A 23526-nucleotide genomic window follows, 5' to 3' on the forward strand; every position below is an offset into this window, starting at 1 on the left:
GGGATACAAATAGAAAGATTCTTGTTTAGAAAATATAATGTCATTTATCCAACAGTATGCATGTAGTATTATTCCATTTTTGATGTTACATATGTATGTCAATATGTATATGAATATATATACAATTAAGAGGGAAGACAAAAACATATACTGTATATAGAGTTATAGGTGGAAAATGTGTCTATTTGAAATAGTACAAAAATATTATGTTTTCCTAAGTAATATTCAGAAAGTTTTTAAGCAATTTAAAAGTTGTTGAAGAGCTTCATATTATAGACATTGGGAGATTGTATTCATATATCCCGTACCTACTACTCTCTGTAATCAGTATCTTCATCAGTGTAGTACATTTGTTATAAATAAGAGTACAAATCAAACCAATGTTGACTTATTACTGTTAACACAAGTCAATCTTTGATTCATATTTTCCAAGATTCTGCCTAAATCTCTTTTTCATTGTTTTTACAGGATCCAATCCCTGTGTACCATGTCATATTTAATCCCCTCAGGCTATTACTAGACTTTTCTTATTCTGATGACTTTGACAGGTTTAATACTGGTCATATATTTTTCTAGAATGACTACTAATTTGAGTCTCTCTGATTTTGTTTTCCATGATTAGACTGAGGTTAGGAAAGATTTTTGAAAGTAAGACCACAGAGGTAAAGTACAATTCTCATTACATCATATCCTGGGTACATGCTATCAGTATGACTCATCACTTTTAATGACTTTGATTACCTGGCTGAGGTAGGGTTTGTCAGATTTCTGTGTAATATTGTAAAATTATCTAGCACCCCCCCCCCCCTACACACACACACATGGAGTGTGCTGTGCTCTCTCTGGAGGAAAGTCATTGCATGAAGATCAAACTGCTTAAGTGCAAGTTTTCTCTATCTCTTCTAGGAGAGATTATCTTCATAAATCATTTAGAGTTCTTTTGAATGAGAATCTTGTCCAGTCTCTTTCATTTATTTATTCATGTATTGTTCTTATCAATTTAGATTCCTGGGTGTTTATTTTATCATTTAGATTATAATCAAATGCTACTTCATTATTATTTTTTGCTCATTTTTTTTTAGCTTTCATTTGAATCTTTGTTGTTTCTTTGACACACCCTCTTTGAAACTGAGCAGAATCTTTCAGGTCCCTCCCAAGTACAAAGGCCCCTCTGTATTCCCTGCCTTCTATTTATAGAAGAAAAAAAAAATACAAGCTCAAACAATTAATGATCAGGACAGCCAAGTCACAGAATCTTGTTTCTCCCTAAAGGACAAAGATAACAATGTCTGATGCATGTCCCTGAGTGGTTTTACAGATACTGTAACAGCCACCAGAGGAGAAAAGAAGCTAACTTCATGATGAACAGACTGCAACCATGAAATAAGCTGGAGTATTAATGTATAATACCCTGAATCTATGGCAAGTATGATTCCCAGAACTGACTTAAAGAGTATGAGATTAATATTAATGCTCATACTATTCTGCACCTGTATGGTTATAAAAATAACAGTGACTTGATCTGCCTATATATGTAAATAAACAACTAAAATTATCAGCAAAGAGATGCTACAGACATATTTCAACATCTGTCACTCTAAGACCTCAACACCCCTTCTCAGCATAAAGCTGGGGACTGACCTTCACCCCTAATGCCATAGAAATGTCTGACAGTGGAGATTTGTATGTAGCTCTTTTCAGGAAGTAGTTCTTTGCTGAAAGCAACTTTTTTTCAGCAAGCAACTTTTTCAGGAGACCCTTTGTTTTGTCACTTTAGCAGCTATGTTTTAACTTAACGTTTATACCAGGTTTCTCCATGCTTTGCTAACTTCTAGCCCAAGCACATCATTCAGATGCTTTGATCACACAATGCTTTACCTAACCTGTTGACTTTTTTGTTAGATTAAATAAGTAAAAATGAAGGCGAAATAGTTAATGGATGACTAAATTGTTTCTACAGCTTGAGAAAACTATGAATAAGATAGCAACGAAAGGAAGATCACAAGGAGTCAGTGAACCACACATAGTGAAAGACCATGAAGACTCTGATCCATTCCCCAGATGGTTAACTGAGACTGGCTTCCACTTTTTCCTTTCAAGTGTTTTCACGGCTGAGAAGAATCCTTGGAGATGTTTCTGAGACATGAATCTGCCTTATCCCCAGGTTCCTGGCACCTTAATAAAGCAATCTTTTCTTTTCCAGGCAACACTTGTCTCTCAAGAATTGCCTGGAGCAGTGAGCAACTGAATCTGAGTTCAATAGCACCTTTATTGTTGTTGATGGTGGTGGTGGTGGTGACATGGGTGAACCTTTTGTTAGTTTCTATGCTTTGTATTATGCTTCTGTTTTGTTGGCAAAGTAAGACATTACAGGTTCATTTTGTGTATTTCCTGTACAAATCTTTAAATCAGTTATTTCTCCAAGGTATCTTAGTTCCCTTTTTTAGAAAATGGTATTAGAAACTAAGAGTTGAGCAAAGAACATGCTCATTTCTTGGGAAAATCATTTTGCAATTTATTTACCCAACATAACACATACTTTTCTTAAAATTTTTCACTCTTGAACCCATTCTCCCAATTGCTCCAAAATTCAATTTATAGTTAGACTTAATTTTCTTCTACCTTACAATGTCTAGGCTGAAAATACAGGGTATATTCACAGTTGGGCTTTTTGGTGGCTTGATGGTAGAGAATCACCTGCCAGTGCAGGAGATGCAAATTTCATCCGTGGGTAGAGAAGATTCCCTGGAGAAGGAAACGACAACCCCCTCCAATATTCTTGTCTGGGAAATCTCATCAACAGAGGAGTCTGTTGGGCTATAGTCCATGGGGTCGCAAAAAGAGTTAGACGTGACTAAACAATATTCATACTGATCATATTGAAATGATTGTCCACTTATGTACATGGATTTGACTTTTTCCCTCCCCAGTCCAAAGTTGTTTTGAGTATATATATACTTAGTGCGGTTGGATTCTTTACCAGTTGAGCCACATGGGAAGCCACAAGTTTGCAATACCAAGACGGCAGAGTAGAAGGATGTGTTTCATCTTCTCCTCTGAGAACTCCAAAATTATAACTTGCTATTGAACAACCATCAACAGGAGAATGTTGAATCCCATCAAAAAAAGATACCCTACATGCAAGGGCAAAGGAGAAGCCCCAGCAAGATGATATGAAGGGCAAAATCACATTTAGAATCAAACCTCATACTCACCAGAGATGATTGGAGAGTTCAAACAAAACTTACGTGCACCAGGAAACCCCACATAGACTGAGTCAGACCTGCCTATGAGTGTTTGAGTGTTTCCAGTTGAAGTATAGGTCAGCAGTGGCCTGACGCAGGGACAGGGGCTTTGGGTACAGCAGACGTGGTTATGGCATAAGCCCTCTTGGAAGAGGTCATCATTACCCACTCCACAGAGCCACCAGAACAGACTCTTGGAGGGCACAAACAAAACCTGTGTTCACCAGGATCCAGGAGAAAGGGACACCATAAGGGACAGACCCAGACTTGCCCATGAGTGTCCAGGAATCTCTGGTGGAGTCGTGGGACTGTGGCACTGTGGTGGCCTGCTGCAGCGTTGAGGGCACTGAGAACTGCAATGAGAGCACAGGACCTTTTGAAGAAGGTAGCCATTATCTTCATTACCTCCACCAAAGTTTGGCCCCTAAAATGAAAAGGACATCTTTTTTGGGTGTTAGCTCTAAAAGATCTTGTAAGTCTTTATAGAACCATTCAACTTCAGCTTCTTCAGCATTACTGGTTGGGGCATAGACTTGGATTACTGTGATATTGAATGGTTTGCCTTGGAAAGAACAGAGATCATTCTGTCATTTTGAGACATCCAAGTACTGCATTTCAGACTCTTTTGTTGACCATGATGGCTACTGTATTTCTTCTAAGGGATTCCTACCCACAGTAGGAGATATAATGGTCATCTGAGTTAAATTCACATATTCCAATCCACTTTAGTTCACTGATTCCTAGAATGTTGACGTTCACTCTTGTCATCTCCTGTTTGACCACTTCCAATTTGCCTTGATTCATGGACCTGACATTCCAGGTTCCTATGCAATATTGCTCTTTACAGCATCGGACCTTGCTTTTATCACCAGTCACATCCACAACTGGGTATTGTTTTTGCTTTGGTTCCATCCCTTCATTCTTTCTGGAGTTATTTCTCCACTGATCTCCAGTAGCATATCAGGCACCTACCGACCTGGGGAGTTCCTCTTTCAGTATCCTATCATTTTGCCTTTTAAATACTGTTGATGGAGTTCTCAAAGCAAGAATACTGAAGTGGTTTGCCATTCCCTTCTCCAGTGGACTACATTCTGTCAGACCTCTCCACCATGACCCACCCATCTTGGATGGCCCCACATGGCATGGCTTAGTTTCACTGAGTTAGACAAGCCTGTGTTCCGTGTAATCAGACTGATTAGTTTTCTGTGATTATGGTTTCAGTGTGTCTGCCCTCTGATGCCCTCTTGCAACACCTACCATCTTACTTGGGTTTCTCTTACCTTGGACGAGAGCTATCTCTTCATGGCTGCCCCAGTAAAGCGCAGCCGCTGCTCCTTACCTTGGACCAGGGGTATCTCCTCACGGCTGCCCCTCCTGACCTTGAACGTGGAGTAGCTCCTCTCAGCCCTCCTGCTCCTGTGCAGCCGCCTCTCCTTGGACACGGGATAGCTCCTCTCGGCAGTTGCCTCTAAACTTGGAAGTAGGGGACTGGAATGCAAAAGTAGGAAGTCAAGAAACACCTGGAGTAACAGGCAAATTTGGCCTTGGAATAAGGGATAAAGAGGGCAAAGGCTAAAAGAGTTTTGCCAAGAGAACGTACTGGTCATAGCAAACACCCTCTTCCAACAACACAAGAGAAGACTCTACACATGGACATCACCAGATGGTCAACACTGAAATCAGATTAATTACATTCTTTGCAGCCAAAGATGGAGAAACTCTATACAGTCAACAAAGACAAGAGCTGACTGTGGCTCAGATCATGGACTCTTTATTGCCAAATTCAGACTTAAATTGAAGAAAGTGGGGAAAACCACTAGACCATTCAGGTATGACCTAAATCAAATCCCTTATGATTATACAGTGGAAGTGAGAAATAGATTTCAGGGACTAGATCTGAAACAGAGTGCCTGATGAACTATGGATAGAGGTTCATGACATTGTACAGGAGCCAGGGATCAAGATCATCCCCATGGAAAAGAAATGCAAAAAAGCAAAATGGCTGTCTGGGGGGGCATTACAAATAGCTGTGAAAAGAAGAGAAGTGAAAAGCAAAGGAGAAAATGAAAGGTATAAGCATCTGAATGCAGAATTCCAAAGAAGAGCAAGGAGAGATAAGAAAGCTTTCCTCAGTGATCAATGCAAAGAAATAGAGGAAAACAACATAATGGGAAAGACTAGAGATCTCTTCAAGAAAATTAGAGATACCAAGGGAACATTTCATGCAAAGATGGGCTCGATAAAGGACAGAAATGGTATGGACATAACAGAAGCAGAAGATATTAAGAAGAGGCAGTAAGAGTACACAGAAGAACTGTACAAAAAAGATCTTCACTACCAAGATAATCACGGTGGTGTGATCACTCATCTAGTGCCAGACATCTGGAATGTGAAGTCAAGTGGGCCTTAGAAAGCATCACTATGAACAAAGCTAGTGGAGGTGATGGAATTCCAGTAGAGTTCTTTCAAATCCTGAAAGATGATGCTGTGAAAGTGCTGCAGTCACTATGCCAGCAAATTTGGAAAACTCAGCAGTGGCCGCAGGACTGGAAAAGGTCAGTTTTCATTCCAATCCTAAAGAAAGGCAATGCCAAAGAATACTAAAACTACTGCACAATTGCTCTCGTCTCACCCACTAGTAAAGTAACACTCAAAATTCTCCAAGCCAGGCTTTAGCAATACATGAAGCATGAACTTTCAAATGTTCAAGCTGGTTTTAGAAAAAGCAGAGGAACCAGAGATCAAATTGCCAACATCTGCTGCATCATTGAAAAAGCAAGCGAGTTCCAGAAAAACATCTATTTCTGCTTTATTGACTATGCCAAAGCCTTTGACTGTGTGGATCACAATAAACTGTGGCGAATCTTCAAGAGATGGGAATACCAGACCACCTGACCTGCCTCTTGAGAAATATGTATGCAGGTCAGGAAGCAACAGTTAGAACTGGACATGGAACCACAGACTGGTTCCAAATAGGAAAAGGAGTGTGTCAAGGCTGTATATTGTCACCCTGCTTATTTAACTTCTATGCAGAGTCCATCATGAGAAATGCTGGGCTGGAAGAAGCACAAGTTGGAATCAAGATTGCCAGGAGAAATATCAATAGCCTCAGATATGCAGATGACACCACCCTTAAAGCAGAAAGTGAAGAGGAACTAAAAAGCTTCTTGATGAAAGTGAAAGTGGAGAGTGGAAAAGTTGGCTTAAAGCTCAACATTCAGAAAATGAAGACCATGGCATCTGGCCCCATCTCTTCATGGTAAATAGATGGGGAAACAGTGGAAACAATGAGAGACTTCATTATTTTGTGCTTCAAAAGCAATGCAGATGGTGACTTTAGCTATGAAATTAAAAGACGCTTTCTCCTTGGAAGATAAGTTATAACTAACCTGGACAGCAAATTAAAAAGGAGAGACATTCCTTTGCCAATAAAAGTCCATCTAGTCAAAGCTATGGTTTTTCCAGTAGTCATGTATGAATGTGAGAATTGAAATATAAAGAAAGCTGAGCACTAAAAAATTGATGTATTTGAACTGTGTTGTTGGAAAAGACTCTTGAGGGTCCCTTGGACTGCAAGGAATTCCAACCAGTCTATCTTAAGGGAAATCAGTCCTGAATATTCATGGGAAGGACTTATGCTAAAGCTAAAACTCCAGTACTTTGGCCATCTGATGCAAAGAACTGACTCACTAGAAAAGAGTAGGATACTGGGAAAGATTGAAGGTGGGAGGAGAAGGGGATGACAGAGGATGAGATGGGTGGATGGCATCACGGACTCTATGGACATGAGTTTGAGCAAGCTCCAGGAGTTAGTGATGAACAGGGAGTCCTAGCATGCTGCAGTCCATGGGGTCGAAAAGAGTCAGACATGACCAAGTGACTGAACCAAAGTGGTACTAAGTGCCCTTTTAGAATCCAAAGTCTTGGGGGAAAGTAACTCTTCACTTGAATATTTCGACAATGCAGTGTAAATTTGTGCTCAAAACCAGCATGAATGAAGGAGGTAGGTTTTCCATTCCTCACAGCGTATATGGCCACTATCTTTTATTACTTGTATCTCTGATTTTAATTCCTAGACCCACTGAATTTGTTTGTCTCCTTTAACTGTCCCTCTTATCATTTCATCTCTACATTTGCCCCTTTTTAATTTAAGAATAATACACTCTTTTTACTATTCCCTCCACACCAGCAAAACATACAATTTGTTATAAGAAGAGTCTGGAGTTATTTTAGTTTGCTCTATTAGAACCATAAGTCTCCAATCTAATAATTTACAGAGTTTTATTGTGAGTAATTCTGTAAATTGATATTTCTGCTGGTGACAGAGAAAAAGAAAAAATCTATCTGATGTAATAAAATACAGAAAAGTAAGGTAATTGTGAATTTCTTTTGGCTAAAAAATTCTAGAGATAGAAGAATATGAAACTTTTTTTTTTTCTGCTCCATATAAACTCTTTAAGATATTCAATTATGTTTATATACTTGATCTGGATGTCTTTTGATTATATTCAGATATAGAAAAATGTAGTAAAATATACATCTGACAGACTACAATATCATTTATAATTATAGGTGAGATCACCAAATTAATTTTCAAACTGGATATTTTTAAAATTAAAAGGGAACAATATTGTTCAGTCACTAAGACGTGTCCAACTCTTTGTGGCCTCATGAAGTGCAGCACTCCAGACTTCCCTGTCCTTCACTATCTCCCAGGCCTTGTTCAAGTTCATGTCCATTGACTCAGTGATGCCATCCTGCCATCTCATCCTCTGTCATCCTTTCCTCCTCCTGCCCTCAATCTATCCCAGCATCAGGGTTTTTTCCAATGAGTCAGCTTTTCACATCAATTGGTCAAAGTTTTGGAGCTTCAGCTTCAGCATTAGTACCTCCAATGAATATTCAAGAGTTGATTTCTTTTAGGATTCACTGGTTGGATCTCCTTGCAGTCCAAGGGACTCTCAAGAGTCTTTCCAGGATCACAATTCAAAAGCATGTATTCTTCAATGCTTAGCCTTATGATTGAACTCTTACATCCGTACACGACAACTGGAAAAACAATAGCTTTGATTAGATGGACCTTTATCAACAAAGTGAAGTCTCTGATTTTTAATGTGCTGTCTAGATTTGTCATTGCTTTTCTTCTAAGGAGAAAGCTTCTTTTAATTTCATGGCTGCAGTTTCAGTCTGCAGTGATTTGGGAGTCCAATAAAATAAAATTTGTCGTGTTTCCAATTACAACTTGATTTCTGGTTTCTGGGTCTTTCTTGAATCTAGCTTGTACATTTGGAACTTCTCAGTTCAGCTACTGTTGAAGCCTAGCCTGAAAGCTTTTGAGCATTACTTTGCTACCATGTGAAATGAGTCCAATTGTGTGGTAGTTTGAACATTCTTTGACTTTTTCCTTCTTTGGATTGGAATGAAAACTGACTTTTTCTGGTTCTGTGGCAACTACTAAGTTTTCCAAATTTGCTGGAATATTGAGTGCAGCACTTTAAAAACACCATCTTTTAGGATTTGAAATAGCTCAGCTGGAATTACATAACCTCCACTAGTTTTGCTCATAATAATGCTTCTTAAGGCTCACTAGACTTCACACTCCAAGATATCTGGCTCTAAGTGAGTGACCAAAACACCATGGTTATCCAGGCCATTAAGACCTTTTTTGTATAGTTCTTCTGGGTATATTTGCCACCTCTTATTAATCTCTTCTTCTTCTGTTAGGTCCTTGCTGTTTCTGCCCTTTATTGTGCCAATCTTTGCATGAAATAGTCCCTTGGTATCTCTAATTTTCTTGGAAAGATCTCTAGTCTTTCTCATTCTATTGTTTTCTTTTATTTCTTTGCATTGATTACTGAGGAAGGGTTTCTTATCTCTCCTTACTATTCTCCAAAACTCTGCCTTCAGATGGGTATAACTTTCCTTTTTCCTTTTCCTTTCACTTCTCTTCTTTTCTCAGTTATTTGTAAGGCCTCCTCAGACAACCATTTTGCTGTTTTTCATTTCTTTTTCTTTGGGATAATTTTGATCACCACCTCCTGTATAATATTATGAACCTCTGTACATATTTTCTTCCAGGCTTCTGTCTATTAGATCTAAACCCTTGAATCTATTTGTCACCTCTATAATCATAAGGGATTTTATTTAGGTCTTACTTGAATGGCATTTCTGCTTTATTTACTATGCCAAAGCCTTTGACTGTGTGGATCACAATAAACTGTGGAAAATTCTGAAAGAGATGGGAATACCAGACCACCTGACCTGCCTCTTGAGAAATCTGTGTGCAGGTCAGGAAGCAACAGTTAGAACTGGACATGGAACAACAGACTGGTTCCAAATAGGAAAAGGAGTACGTCAAGGTTGTGTATTGTCACCCTGCTTATTTAACTTATGTGCAGAATACATCATGAGAAACGCTGGACTGGAAGAAACACAAGCTGGAATCAAGATTGCTGGGATAAATGTCAATAACCTCAGATATGCAGGTGACACCACCTTTATGGCAGAAAGTGAAGAGGAACTAAAAAGCTTCTTGATGAAAGGGAAAGAGGAGAGTGAAAAAGTTGGCTTAAAGCTCAACATTCAGAAAATGAAGATCATGGCATCTGGTCCCATCACTTCATGGGAAATAGATGGGGAAACAGTGAAAATAGTGTCAGACTTTATTTTGGGGGGCTCCAAAATCACTGCAGATGGTGAGAGCAGCCATGAAATTAAAAGACGCTTACTCCTTGGAAGAAAAGTTATGACCAACCTAGATAGTATATTCAAAAGCAGAGACATTACTTTGCCGACTAAGGTCTGTCTAGTCAAGGCTATGGTTTTTCCAGTGGTCATGTATGGATGTGAGAGTTGGACTGTGAAGAAGGCTGTGTGCCGAAGAATTGATGCTTTTGAACTGTGGTGTTGGAGAAGACTCTTGAGAATTCGTTGGACTGCAAGCAGATCCAACCAGTCCATTCTGAAGGAGATCAGCCCTGGGATTTCTTTGGAAGAAATGATGCTAAAGCTGAAACTCCAGTATTCCACCTCATGAGAAGAGTTGACTCATTGGAAAGACCCTATGCTGGGAGGGATTGGGGGCAGGAGGAGAAGGGGACAACAGAGGATGAGATGGCTGGATGGCATCACTGACTCGATGGACATGAGTCTGAGTGAACTCCGGGAGTTGGTGATGGACAGGGAGGCCTGGTGTGCTGCGATTCATGGGGTCGCAAAGAGTCGGACACGACTGAGTGACTGAACTAAACTGAACTGAATGGTCTATCTGTTTTCCCTACTTCACTCAATTTAAGTCTGAATTTTGCAATAGGCAGCTCATGATCTGAGCCACAGTCAGCTCAAGGTCTTGTTTTTACTGACTGTGTAGAGCTTCTCCAACTTTGGATGCAAAGAATATAATCAATCTGATTTCTGGTTGACCATCTGGTGATGTCCATGTGCTGAGTGGTCTCTTATTTTGAGAGGAAAAGGTTGCTTGTTATGACACAGTGTGTTCAGTATTGAGGGAACATATGTATACCTGTGTGGCAGATTATGTTGTTACTGTTGTTCAGTGACTCAGTCCTATCTGACTCTGCGACCCCATGGACTGCAGCATGCCAGGCTTCCCTGTCCATCACCACCCCCCAAAACTTGCTCAAACTCATGTCCATGGAGTCCATGGAGTGATGCCATCCAACCATCTCATCCTCTGTCGACCCCTTCTCCCCCTGCCTTCAATCTTCCCCAGCATTAGGGTCTTTTCTAATGAGTCAGCTCTTCACATCAGGTGGCCAAAGTATTCAAGATTCAGCTTTACCATCAGTCCTTCCAATGCATATTCAGGATTGATTTCCTTTAGGATTGATCTCCTTGAAGTTGATGTATTGCAAAACCATTGCAATATTGTAAAGTAATTATTCTCCAATTCAAATAAGTAAATTGATTAAAAAATAAAAGAAGATCATTGGGAGTCAGACTGGCCTGAATAAAGTGAATTATATTGAGTTACAATGTTGTGACAGACTTTTTAAATTAAAATAATTTTACTCAAGGTAATTCAATATTTTTAAAGAAATTCTATATTTATGATATGTTACTTGGGAAATTCTAAGTATAAAAGGAAGAAATTTCAATTGTTCTAAAGGCAATTAAAATAAGTTGCTTATAACATAACTTATTTTAAATGTATTTCAAATTATTTGCACAGAGAATTTGCCCTCTTTCAGATGATTTCATAATATCAGAGCCAAACATGACACATTCAGTTGAAAGGTTGATTTTTTAATTAACTATAGGTAGTTATACTAGTAAGCATTTTTCTCAATATATCATTGGTGCCTTGGGAACTTTTTGTATCTTTATATGACTTATAATTGAGGCTTTGTATTCCATGGGGGCAATTATGTTTCTTCATAACAAGGTTCCTTTTTAAATTTTTAACAAAATTACTATCAAAGACACTAATGGGATATTATCTTCTCTTTCTAAACTAGTTATGGGATTTCAATAGCTTATACTCCTTTGACATGATCTTTTTTTTTTTCCACCGACAAGGAAAATAGTCAACCAATTATTTGCAGAGACATTTCTCTCTCTCCTTTTAAAAGTTTCCTATTTAGAATGTCCTCTAAATTTAGTTAAAGGACAATCTTCTTTAAGTTTGAATTGGTTCTCAAAATTGATTTATTTCCCTGCTCCCCTGCATTTATTATTGCTCCCATTCCCTGAGCTCAAAAATTCTTTATAAATATTTTCATTTTAATTGCCTTAAAAAATCAAGTGTACAGGGTGGTGCTTCTGGGACAAGACACTTGACTTCCTTGGATATCTAAATTTCATTTTGAAATAAATCGATATAAAATGGAGTTTATATCATCCCTGGATATTAGAAAAAGTCCTTCCACCTGTCTGAAATTTAAAGAAATATTGTCAAAAGAAAATATGAAGGATGAATTAAGTACAATGGAGCACCAAAGGAAAGTCGAGTGGATTAATAAGGAAAGGCACCCTATCTTCTCTCATATCTCCATTACTCACCTGCATTCTATCAGAGCAAAAAACAGAGATAAGGACAGATTAAAAGTTATGACCAACCTAGATAGCATATTCAAAAGCAGATACATTACTTTGCTGAATAAGGTCCGTCTAGTCAAAGCTATGGTTTTTCCTGTGGTCATGTATGGATGTGAGAGTTGGACTGAGAAGAAAGCTGAGCACCGAACAATTGATGCTTTTGAACTGTGGTGTTGGAGAAGACTCTTGAGAGTCCCTTGGACTGCAAGGAGATCCAATCCGTCCATTTTAAAGGAGATCAGCCCTGGGATTTCTTTGGAAGGAATGATGCTCAAACTGAAATTCCAGTACTTTGGCCACCTCATGGGAAGAGTTGACTCATTGGAAAAGACCCTGATGCTGGGAGGTATTGGGGGCAGGAGGAAAAGAGGATGACAGAGGATGAGATGGCTGGATGGCATTACCAAATCGATGGATGTGAGTTTGAGTGAACTCTGGGAGTTGGTGATGGACAGGGAGGTCTGGCCTGGTGCGATTCATGGGATCGCAAAGAGTCAGACACGACTGAGCGACTGAACGGAACTGAACTGAACTGAATGGTAATGACGTATCCTGAAAATTGATTCATACTATTATATTAAAATGCTTAAAACACAGCAGGCTTTATATTTTATCTATTTTCTCCCATCCAGCTTTAATTTACTGTCTCTCCACTGGCCTCCCTGTGGCTCAGAGGTTAAAGCACCTGCCTCCAATGTAGGAGACCTGGGTTTGATCCCTGGGTCGGGAAGACCCCCCCGGAGAAGGAAATGGCAACCCACTCCAGTATTCATGCCTGGAGAATCACTCGGACAGAGGAGCCTGGCAGGCTCCAGTCCATGGGGTCGCAAAGAGTCGGACACGACTGAGCGACTTCACTTAAACTTAAAGCACTGAATATATGATTAGAAAAATTAAGACCCTGATATTCCTATGCCACTTTAACTTTTCTACTGAGGAAATCAAACTCTGAAGTAGGCAAGACAATTTTTCATCCCAAGATAAATTTCTTCTGCACTGATGAAGCCATTCAATTTAATTAAGGTCATGCTAACTGGAACCTCCATACATATCTTTGCCCTCCACTGAGCTCCACTGATTACAAACAGGGAAAGGAGTACATCAAAGCTATATACTGTCACCTTGTTTATGTAACTTATATGCAGAGTATGTCATGTAAAATGGGGGCTGGATGAAACACAAGCTGGAATCAAGATTGCTGGGAGAAATATCAATAACCTCAGATATGCAGATGACACCAGCCTTATGGCAGAAAGTGAAGATTAATTAAAGAGCCTTTTGATGATAGTGAAAAAGGAGACTGAAAACGTTGACTTAAAACTCAATATTTAGAAAACTAAGATCATGGCATCTGGTCTCATCTCTTCATGGCAAATAAATGGGGAAACAATGGAACCAGTGAAAAACTTTATTTTGGGGGGCTCCCAAAATCATTGCAGATGGTGACTGCAGTCATGAAATCAAAAGGCACTTGCTCCATGGAAGAAAAGCTATTACGACCTAGATGGCGTATTAAAAAGCAGAGATATTAGTTTACCAACAAAGGTCCATCTAGTCAAAGCTATGGTTTTTCCAGTAGTCATATATGGATGTGAGAGTTGGACTATAAAGAAAGCTGAGCACCAAAGAACTGATGCTTTTGAACTGTGGTGTGGGAGAAGACTCTTGAGAGTCCCTTGGATGGCAAGGGGATCAAACCAGTCCATCCTAAAGGAAATCAACCCTAAATTTTCATTGGAAGGACTAATGCTGAAACTGAAACTCCAATACTTTGGCCACCTGGCTTGAAGAACTGACTCGTTTGCAAAGATCCTGATGCTGGGAAAAATTGAAGGCAGGAGAAGGGGACAAAAAAGAGTGAGATGGTTGGATGGCAACACCAACTCGATGGACATGAGTTTGAGCAAGCTCCAGGAGTTGGTGATGGATAGGTAAGCCTGAAGTGCTGCAGTTCATGGGGTTGCAGAATCTGACACTACTTAGCAACTGAACTAAACTGAGCTCCACTTCTGTGCCGTTGCTTATCTACAAAAGGGAGATATTTTTCAGTGTAGATGCTGTGTAAAGCAATTGGCTCTCCACTCTTTGCTATGTCATTCACTGAATCTGCACCAGACCTTTCTTATAGCCTTGGCATTAACTAGACTTTTCTAATTCTCTGATTGACTTTCCCTGAAGGCTGAGAGTTGGGGAAATGGGGGTTGCCTTTCTGCTTCAAAGATAGATTGCAGTGAATAAAAGTACCATGAGGTGAAAGTCAATGTTCTAAACTAGGTGTTATAAACAACTGATTAATTTCCAGCCTAACAAATTGAAATCCATATAGTTCAGAGCAAAAATAAAAGGAAAGAAAACTAATGAAAATAGAAAGCAGAAACCAAAATAAAAAACAGACCCTAAAGTGTGTCTTGAATTTTAATGACCATTAGAGAAACAGGAGACAGGGTCTGCAAGGTAAGTTTAGGTTTCAAATTTGTATTACCCATATGCTCTAAAAACCCCCAGAGAGTGACATTTAGTTTAGAACATCTTTGAGTAGTAATTCTCCATGTTGCATACACATATAATAAAACTAAATAATGAATGTTTAGGAGTGAAAAAAATAAAAATAATTTCAGGAGTATCTACTTTTGGGTTTAAGAAAGAGGAATGCAATTAATAACATATTGGTAATATTTTATTGTTTACATAGAATAAGCATACTGAGGTTTTTAGATTTAAAATATTTTTTGAATTGTCTGTTAATATATATATTAATAATTTAAATTTTAAGCAAAAGTTTCTCCAGTTAAACAATTTGTGTGGTGTCATTCTAGATGCATCAAAAACATTAACAAAAAGTTAATACTTTCCATAAAATTTTAAAATAATAGCTTTATTTTAATTAAAAGATATATGAAGATTATAATAATCTGTGTCCCATAAGAAAAGAGAATTCTCCAGGCAAGAATACTGGAGTGGGTAGACTTTCCCTTCTCCAGGTGATCTTCCCAACCCAGGAATTGAACCTAAGTTTCCCACATTGCAGGCAGGGTCTTTACCAGCTGTGCCACAGGGAAGCCCAAGACTACTGGAGTGGGTAGCCTATCCCTTCTCCAAGGGATCTTCCTGACCCAGGGATCAAACATGGGGTCTCCACATTGCAGGTGGATTCTTTATCAGCTGAGCTATGAGGGAAGCCAGGAAACAGCTAATACTCATTATTTTATTTAAAATTTTATTTATATTTAAATTTTATTTTTTGAACTTTTAATAGACTTATGTGGTACAAAGATAAAAAATTACAAAGAATAGTTATCTTAAAAGACTATGAAAATACCGGCGCCCACTGTGCAGCCGCTGAGCTAGAGCCGGCCTGAGCAGTGCCCTCAGCGTGGCCCTCTTTCCAAGACCCTAGGCACTCGCGTGGATCTTCACACGTCCCCCACTATCCTAGGTCCCCCTATCCCACGCGGCCAGCTTTCTGCACACCAGCCCCGCCGGGGTCCGTGTCTTGTCTTGCCGGCCGGACTTGGGCTGGAGCCTGAGCTGTAGCTGGCGCCATGTCGGTGATGGGCATCAGTTCAGTTCAGTTCAGTCACTCAGTCGTGTCCGACTCTTTGCGACCCCATGAATCGCAGCACACCAGGCCTCCCTGTCCATCACCATCTCCCAGAGTTCACTCAGACTCGCGTCCATCGAGTCCACGATGCCATCCAGCCATCTCATCCTCGGTCATCCCCTTCTCCTCCTGCCCCCAATCCCTCCCAGCATCACAGTCTTTTCCAATGAGTCAACTCTTCGCATGAGGTGGCCAAAGTACTGGAGCTTCAGCTTTAGTATTATTTCTCTACTGATCTCCAGTAACATATTGGGCACCTAATGACCTGAGGAGTTCCTCTTTCGGTATCCTATCATTTTGCCTTTTCATACTATTCATGGGGTTCTCAAGGCAAGAATACTAAAGTGGCTTGCCATTCCCTTCTCCGGTGGACCACATTCTGTCAGATCTCTCCACCATGACCCACCCGTCTTGAGTTGCCCCACAGGCATGGCTTGGTTTCATTGAGTTAGACAAGGCTGTGGTCCTAGTGTGATTAGGTTGACTTGTTTTCTGTGAGAATGGTTTCAATGTGTCTGCCCTCTGATGCCCTTTTGCAACACCTACCATCTGGGCATAGACCTGGGGTTCCAGAGCTGCTACGTAGCTGTAGCCCGCCCCAGCAGCATCGAAAGGATCGCTAATGAGTACAGCGACCGCTGCACGCTGGCTTGCATTTCTTTTGGACCTAAGAATTGCTCAATTGGAGCAGCAGCTAAAAGCCAGGTAATTTCCAATGCAAAGAACACAGTCCAAGGATTTAAAAGATTCCAGAGCCGAGCATTCTCTGATCCATTTGTGGAGGCAGAAAAATCCAAACTTGCATATGATATTGTGCAGTTGCCCACTGGGTTAACAAGTATAAAGATAAAATACATGGAGGAGGAACGTAGTTTTACCACAGAGCAGGTGACTACCATGCTTTTATCCAAACTGAAGGAGACAGCAGAAAGTGTTCTTAAGAAGCCTGTTGTGGACTGTGTTGTTTCGGTTCCTTGTTTCTATACTGATGCAGAAAGACAATCAGTGATGGATGCAACACAGACTGCTGGTCTCAACTGTCTGTGATTAATGAATGAAATACTGCAGTTGCTCTTGCATATGGAATCTATAAACAAGATCTTCCTGCCTTAGAAGAGAAACCAAGAAATGTAGTTTTTGTAGACATAGGGCATTCTTCTTATCAAGTTTCTGTATGTGCATTTAATAGATGAAAACATAAAGTTCTGGCCACTGCATCTGACACAATACTGGGAGGCAGAAAATTTGATGAGGTGCTAGTAAATCATTTTTGTGAAGAATTTGGAAAGAAATACAAGCTAGACATAAAGTCCAAAATCCGTGCATTATTACGACTGTCTCAGGAATGTGAGAAACTCAGGAAACTGATGAGTGCAAATGCTTCAGACCTTCCTTTGAGCATCGAATGTTTTATGAATGATGTTCATGTTTCTGGAACTATGAATAGAGGCAAATTTCTGGAGATGTGTGATGATCTCTTAGCTAGAGTGGAGCCACCACTTCGTAGTGTTTTGAAACAGGCCAACTTAAAGAAAGAAGATATTTATGCAGTGGAGATAGTTGGTGGTGCAACACGAATCCCTGCAGTGAAAGAGAAGATCAGCAAATTTTTTGGTAAAGAAATTAGTACAACACTAAATGCCGATGAAGCTGTTACTCGAGGCTGTGCATAGCAGTGTGCAATCTTATTGCCTGCTTTCAAAGTCAGAGAATTTTCTATCACTGATGTAGTGCCATATCCAATATCTCTGAGATGGAATTCTCCAGCTGAAGAAGGGTCAAGTGACTGTGAAGTCTTTTCGAAAAATCATGCTGTTCCTTTCTCTAAAGTACTCATATTTTATAGAAAGGAACCTTTCACTCTTGAGGCTTATTATAGCTCTCCTCAAGATTTGCCTTATCCAGATCCTGCTATAGCTCAATTGTCAGTTCAGAAAGTCACTCCTCAGTCTGATGGCTCCTGTTCAAAAGTGAAAGTCAAGGTTCGAATAAATGTCCATGGCATTTTCAGTGTGTCCAGTGCATCTCTAGTGGAAGTGCACAAGTTTGAGGAAAATAAGGAACCTATGGAAACAGATCAGAATGCAAAGGAGGAAGAGAAGATGCAAGTGGACCAGGAGGAGCCACATGTTGAAGAGCAACAGCAGCAGACACCAGCAGAAAAGAGGGTGGAGTCTGAAGAAATGGAGATCTCTCAAGCTGGATCAAAAGACAAAAAGATGGACCAACCACCTCAAGCCAAGAAGGCAAAAGTGAAGACCAATACTGTGGACCTGCCAATTGAGAATCAACACTTACAGCAGATAAACAGAGAAATGCTCAACTTATACATTGAAAACGAGGGTAAGATGATCATGCAGGATAAAGTAGAGAAAGAGAGGAATGATGCTAAAAATGTAGTAGAAGAATATGTGTACAAAATGAGACACAAGCTGAGTGGTTAATATGAGAAGTTTGTGAGTGAAGATGACCGTAAGAATTTTACCTTGAAACTAGAAGATACTGAAAATTGGTTGTATGAGGATGGAAAAGACCAGCCAAAGAAAGTTTATGTTGATAAATTGGCTGAGTTAAAAAATCTAGGTCAGCCTATTAAGATGCAATTCCAGGAATCTGAAGAAAGACCAAAATTATTTGACGATCTAGGGAAGCAAATCCAACAGTATATGAAAGTAATCAGCTCTTTCAAAAACAAGGAGGACCAGTATGATCATTTGGATGCTGCTGACATGCTAAAGGTGGAAAAAAGCACGAATGAGGCCATGGAGTGGATGAATAACAAGCTGAATCTGCAGAACAAGCAGAGTCTGACCATGGATCCAGTTGTCAAGGCAAAAGAGATTGAAGCTAAAATTAAAGAGTTGACGAGTATCTGCAGTCCTATAATTTCAAAGCCCAAACCCAAAGTGGAACCTCCAAAAGAGGAGCAAAAAATGCAGAGCAGAATGGACCAGTGGATGGACAAGGAGACAACCCAGGCCCTCAGGCTGCTAAGCAGGGTACAGACACAGCTGTGCCTTTAGATTCAGACAAGAAGCTTCCTGAAATGGACATTGATTGATTCCAACAATTGTTTATATTAAAACAGACTATTATATTTAAAAAAAGACTATGAAAAGCATCACGGATTTATGAAACTGCCAGTACTGAATGGAGAGAAGAAATGAATGAACAATTTGCAAAAGAATCTGTAATGTCTGATAAATTCATAAAAATGACATGCAGACTAGGTTTTAAATAGGTAAACCTTTTGCTTCTCTAGTGAATTTTGAAATTTGTCATCATAATGAATTACAGAAATTATTACAAATGTTTAACATTCAAATTTGTATTCAGTTTTCAGCATTGTGAATTCAGGACATGCTGAAGTTCTATTTCAGTTCGGATCAGTCGCTCGGTTGTGTCTGGCTCTTTACGAACCCATAAATCACAGCATGCCAGGGCTCCCTGTCCATCACCAACTCCCGGAGTTCACTCAAACTCATGTCCATCGAGTTGGTGATGCCATCCAGCCATCTCATCCTCTGTCGTCCCCTTCTCCTCTTGCCTCCAATACCTCCCAGCATCAGAATCTTTTCCAATGAGTCAACTCTTTGCACAAGGTGGCTAAAGTATTGGAGTTTCAGCTTCAGCATCACTCCTTCCAATGAACACCCAGGACTGAACTCCTTTAGGATGGACTGGTTGGATCTCCTTGCAGTCCAAGGAACTCTCAAGAGTCTTCTCCAACACCACACTTCAAAAGCATCAATTCTTCAGTGCTCAGCTTTCTTCACAGTTCAACTCTCACATCCATACATGACCACAGGAAAAACCATAGCCTTGAGTAGATGGACCTTTTTTGGCAAAGTAATATCTCTGCTTCTCAATATACTATCTAGGATGGTCATATCTTTCCTTCTAAGGAGTAAGTGTCTTTTAATTTCATGGCTGCAATCACCATCTGCAGTGATTTTGAAGCCCAGAAAAATAAAGTCTGCCACTGTTTCCACTGTTTCTCCATCTATTTCCCATAAAATGATGGGACCAGATGCCATGATCTTCGTTTTCTGAATATTTAGCTTTAAGCCAACTTTTTCATTCTCTTGTTTCACTTTCATCAAGAGGCTTTTTAGTTCTTCTTCACTTTTTGCCATAAAGGTGGTGTCATCCGCATACCTGAGATTACTGATATTTCTCCCAGCAATCTTGATTCCAGCTTGTGCTTCTTCCAGTCCAGCCTTTCTCATGATGTACTGTGCATAGAAGTTAAATAAGCAGGGTGACACTAGACAGCCTTGACGTACTCCTTTTCCTATTTGGAACCAGTCTGTTGTTCCATGTTTCAGTTTTTAACTCTTGCTTCCTGACATGCATACAAGTTTCTCGAGAGGCAGGTCAGGTGGTCTGGTATTCCCATCTCTTTCAGAATTTTCCACAGTTTATTGTGATACACACAGTCAAAGGCTTTGGCACAGTCAATAAAGCAGAAATAGATGTTTTTCTGTAACTCTTGCTTTTTGGATGATCCAGCGGATGTTGGCAATTTGATCTCTGGTTCCTCTGCTTTTTCCAGACAGAGAGCCTGATGAACTATGGACAGAGGTTCATGACATTGTACAGGAGACAGCAATTAAAACCATTCCCATGGAAAAGAAATGCAAAAAGCAAAATGGCTGTCTGAGAAGGCCTTACAAATAGCTGTGAAAAGAAGAGAAGTGAAAAGCAAAGGAGAAAAGGAAAGATATAAGCATCTGAATGCAGAGTTCCAAAGAATAGCAAGAAGAGATAAGAAAGTCTTCCTCAGTGATCAATGCAAAGAAATAGAGGAAAAGAACAGAACTGGAAAGACTAGAGATCTCTTCAAGAAAATTAGAGATACCAAGGGAACATTTCATGCAAACATGGGCTCGATAAAGGACAGAAACAGTATGGACTTCACAGAAGCAGAAGATATTAAGAAGAGGTGGCAGGAATAAACAGAATAACTGTACAAAAAGGATCTTCATGACCAAGATAATCACGGTGGTGTGGTCACTCACCTAGAGCCAGACATCTTGGAATGTGAAGTCAAGTGTGCCTTAGAAAACATCACTATGAACAAACCTAGTGGAGGTGATGGAATTCCAGTTGAGCTATTTCAAATCCTGAAAGATGATGCTGTGAAAGTGCTGCACTCAATATGCCAACAAATTTGGAAAACTCAGCAGTGGCCACAGGACTGGAGAAGGTCAGTTTTCATTCCAATCCCAAAGAAAGGCAATGCCAAAGGATGCTTAAACTACTGCACAATTGCACTCATCTCACACACTAGTAAAGTAATGTTCAAAATTCTGCAAGCCAGGCTTCAGCAGTATGTGAACTGTTAACTTCCAGATGTTCAAGCTGGTTTTAGAAGTTCTATTAGGCAGGAGCAAAAAGAGTCATAGTTGTGACCTACCTAGTCCTCTTTGACCTCTGTCATATATTCTGCCCCAAAAGAGTATCCACATCTCACGTCACTCTTGGTCTCTCGTTATTTGTTTGCAGGTTTTTCTGAGTCCTTTCCATTTCTACTTCAGTAGAGTTTGAACAAATATATGAATATTCTTCTGGTACTGCAGAGGCTACTCTGGCTATTCTTGTGGGTTATCTCTAGATTCTTGAAAATTAACACACCTTATCTTTCACTTTGAAGTAGACTTCCTCATTCTTCCTTTATTATGTTCTCCTTTGCTATTTCCCTTTGTCACTCTCTACAAGACTCCTTCCTGGCTGCATGAGCAGGGAGCAGCAGGGGAAGAGCTAGTGGGTGGAAGTGTGAATGCTGGGGCCATTTTGCTACAAATGAGCTCCATCTGTGCCTCCATGTCCTTATACATAAAAAGCATATAAATTAACACTCACCTCATGGTGTGGTTTTCAGATTAAATTTGTTTGCCCACAGAAGAGTTAGCTAGTAACAGTAGTAAAAAGTGTACTAACAGTATTTTGTATGGGTGTAATACACTCTTCAGATCCCACTTCTACCTCTTCTCCTGATTACTTAGGGTATACTAGTTACATGTTGCAATGAATGCCCTCTCAAGAGACAATTCTCTGTGTCACAATGGCCCTTTCACTGATTTCAAATGATTCCTGTTCATATTTCACTCAAAGAAAATATTGTTTTGTTAGGGGAAGCACACTGATTGAAACCACCCACCCTGGCCAGGCACCATAGTAACCATTTGCATGAGTTGCTTTATGACAGGAGATCCTGATAAGGAATATGGAACTAATAAGCCACCAACAACCGAAGAGTCCAGGAAAGGTCTAAAGGAGACACTGCGTGTCCATTCACTTCCCAGAATCCCTCTCATTAGCATCCACCTTGGCTGAGCGTTGCATGTGCCACCAGGAAAGACTCTGAATTAGAATGATTGGCCAAAGACCAGCCGGAAACTAATCTCATCACCATAAAACCCGACATTGTGAGCCACGCAGCAGAGCAGTTCTCCTGGGTTCCCTTACCCCCTACTGCTCTCCACCCGGGTACCTTTTCCCAATAAAATCTCTTGCTTTGTCAGCACGTGTCTCCTCAGACAATTCATTTCCAAGTGTTAGACAAGAGCCCAGTTTCAGGCCCTGGAAGGGGTCTGCCTTCCTGCAACAGTTTCATCATTTTAAATATAAAAACAAATGGCCTTTGCTGAAAACAAAACTTTGGGATTGTAAAAATATATTTATATTTTATTGTGGCTAATTAAAAACAAATGGTTTGTTTTTAACTCAAGTGATTTTTTAAAAGATTAGCATGTTGAAGATTTTGCTTAATGAGGATGCTTTATTTATTAAGATTTTGCTTAAAAAGGATGCTTTATAGAGTTTGGGAGAATCAACTACTAACATTTTTCATAACTAGTAATTTGTGGAACGTTTGTCAGATGTTTCTCCAGCTCACATAATCCTAAAGCTATTTCTTAATTCTGTAAGAATTCAGAAAATATTTATACAAATAATATTGAAGAAATGGAAATGTGTACAACCAGTTCATTTAAGGTCAAATGAAACAGCCAGATTTAGAATATAGGAAGTTAGATACATACACATGTGCTTTCATTAGTTCTCTATTGTGAATAGCACATATATACTTATATTTTATATTAATACATAAGAACATAATCAATTTAATTATATTATAGGTAGCATTATATTTCCAAAATGTAACATGTGCGACAACATGTTTTGAAACACAAAAAAATAATATACTATGCCTTTTTCCTTAAGGCCTCTTAGATGATCAAGATGTTTTATTTCCATTTTCACCTAGTTTCTGATTCTTTGTGCTCAAATTACTTTCTCACTAAAAGCAAATTAATTCATAATTTCTCTGAGGCAAAACCACATATTCACATAAACAAGCGTGATATGCATTACAATTAGAATTCCTCCTACAGTTGTTCAATGAAAATGAGAGTTAAAGAATTTGCGTACTTGAGTAATATTTGAAATCACAATTCAAAATATAAATCAATATAGCAGAATATTAAAAATTCATTTTAAATATCAACTCAAACTGTCAGGTAATTAAACTACAATTTTATTACATGGTATAATGATAGAGATCTGTGCATTCTGTTTTCCTGATAGTAATAAAATGCCTTGAAAATGTGTTTATTAAAA

At 39.4% G+C, this 23526-nt stretch overlaps 1 pseudogene; it reads left to right on the forward strand.

The window, feature by feature from the left end:
• The first annotated feature begins 16428 nt into the window (after positions 1 to 16428).
• On the forward strand, positions 16429 to 19000 carry LOC120860800 (annotated as a pseudogene).
• Positions 19001 to 23526: the final 4526 nt, after the last annotated feature.

Source organism: Oryx dammah, unplaced genomic scaffold (assembly GCF_014754425.2).
Source record: "Oryx dammah isolate SB20612 unplaced genomic scaffold, SCBI_Odam_1.1 HiC_scaffold_11203, whole genome shotgun sequence".
Classification (NCBI taxonomy): Eukaryota; Metazoa; Chordata; class Mammalia; order Artiodactyla; family Bovidae; genus Oryx; species Oryx dammah.